A 1771-nucleotide genomic window follows, 5' to 3' on the forward strand; every position below is an offset into this window, starting at 1 on the left:
GTGCACACACACAGCAGTGAACACACACACACACTGTGAACACACACCCGGAGCAGTGGGCAGCCATTTTTTTGCTGTGGCGCCCGGGGAGCAGTTGGGGGTTCGGTGCCTTGCTCAAGGGCACCTCAGTCGTGGTATTGAGGGTGGGAGAGAGCGCTGTACATTCACTCCCCCCACCTACAATCCCTGTCGGACCTGAGACTCGAACTCGCAACCTTTGGGTTACGAGTCCGACTCTCTAACCATTAGGCCACGACTTCCCCCCAAAGGAGGGTGTTCTTGCTTTGGCCGGGAATCGGACCCGGGTCTCCCGTGTTGCAGGCGAGAATTCTACCACTGAACCACCAATGCAATTCTTCTGTGGAGAAGCTGCCTCCGCCTTACACGCTACGGCGTTACTGTAGGTTCATCAGGCCAAGGCACCGAAGGACCTGCACGAGGGTGGTCACAATCCGGAAGTTCTGAAAGAGCTCCGAACCGCCACTGACCTCGCGCTCCGAGCAATGAAGGTCACCACTGTCTGGTCGATATGAGGGACGCCGACAAAGTTCGGTTCCTTAACCCTCTTCTTCGGCGATGCGGTCGAGAGCCTGGCCCAGCAGCTCTTGGCTGCACGGAAGCACACTGAGGCGGTTCGTCACACCCTGCCCCGGCGGGCAGCTGCTGCCTCCACCTGTCCACAGCACCCTAGCCTGCTCATCCGCAGCACCCTCTAGCAAGCGGCGCCGTGGAGCTGTGCGTAGGCAGGCCGCCCCACCCGTCCTGGCCACCGTCAAACCTGGTGGTTAGCGGAAGAGCAAGAGGCCCCGGGACGGGCGACCCAGAGAGGGAGGAAGCTGCTCTTTGGGGGATGGTGAAGGCACGGAGGAGGGCCGGGTGGAGAATCTGGAAAATCTCGACGAGAGAGCAGTTTTCTCTGTCCCTGGGTCACGGGAGGGCACGGAGAGTCGCTGACGGACCAACACCGGACCACACTCATCCTCCTCCATTGCCAGCAGCGGGCGGTTCGAGAGCGTCAACAAAGGCCTACTCACGTACCCTCTGCCAAGCTGTGGAACCAGGTAAGCGTTGCACCGCACACTCAGACCCCTCTTCGGTCCACTCACAAGCCGCCCGCTCAGAAGCCGCCCGGTACGGCGGTGGTTCCGTTGGTCCCGCTTGCACGGTATCTGGTTGCCTGGCTAGCGCTACCCAGCTCATCTCGCTGACTTCTTCGGACCATCAGCCTCGGCTATGCGATTCAGTTCGCCCGGCATCCCCATCTCCGTTCCCTCCTTCAGGGAACGACAGGGTTCCCACTCTTTCATGAACACCAGATTCAAGGACTTTCAACGACTTTTTAAAGCACCATTTATTTTATATCAAGCACCTATCAAATTCACACCCCAGAATATGTAGTGTCATGAAAGACCTTACAGTACTAAACATTTCATTTACACTTAACATTTACATTAAAAATTTCAGAGTAATAATGTTTTGAATGTGTAGGCTTCATAAATTTAGACCGTTTTGAGCAGTTGTGTTCAAAGGAATTGAATGAAATCCATTGAAGTCAGTACTGGTAATATTCAAATACAATTTCTAAAATACTGATAAAAGATGCATCAAACTGATTTTTGCTGTAGTTCTTGCACAATATTTAAATTGGAAAGAATTTCTAAATTTTTAAATGAATAAAAAGTGGTTAAATGTTGTAATAACATGGTAAAACCTGTTACCATTAAAAATTTGCACATTCACTCAAAAGAGACGTTACTCATTAATAAATAAA

The 1771-nt window shown here is 52.3% G+C and overlaps 1 protein-coding gene and 1 non-coding gene across 2 annotated transcripts in view; both read right to left on the reverse strand.

Annotated features, from left to right (window-relative positions):
- LOC107701838 (trinucleotide repeat-containing gene 6C protein-like) overlaps positions 1-1771 on the reverse strand; it is a 72607-nt gene that overhangs the window by 43136 nt on the left and 27700 nt on the right. The gene's annotated exons all lie outside the window — the stretch shown is intronic.
- Positions 281-351, reverse strand: trnac-gca (transfer RNA cysteine (anticodon GCA)). The gene has a single exon. It is a non-coding gene; the product is annotated as a tRNA-Cys (tRNA).

This window comes from Sinocyclocheilus anshuiensis, unplaced genomic scaffold, assembly GCF_001515605.1.
Source record: "Sinocyclocheilus anshuiensis isolate Anshui unplaced genomic scaffold, SAMN03320099.WGS_v1.1 scaffold310, whole genome shotgun sequence".
Lineage (NCBI taxonomy): Eukaryota > Metazoa > Chordata > Actinopteri > Cypriniformes > Cyprinidae > Sinocyclocheilus > Sinocyclocheilus anshuiensis.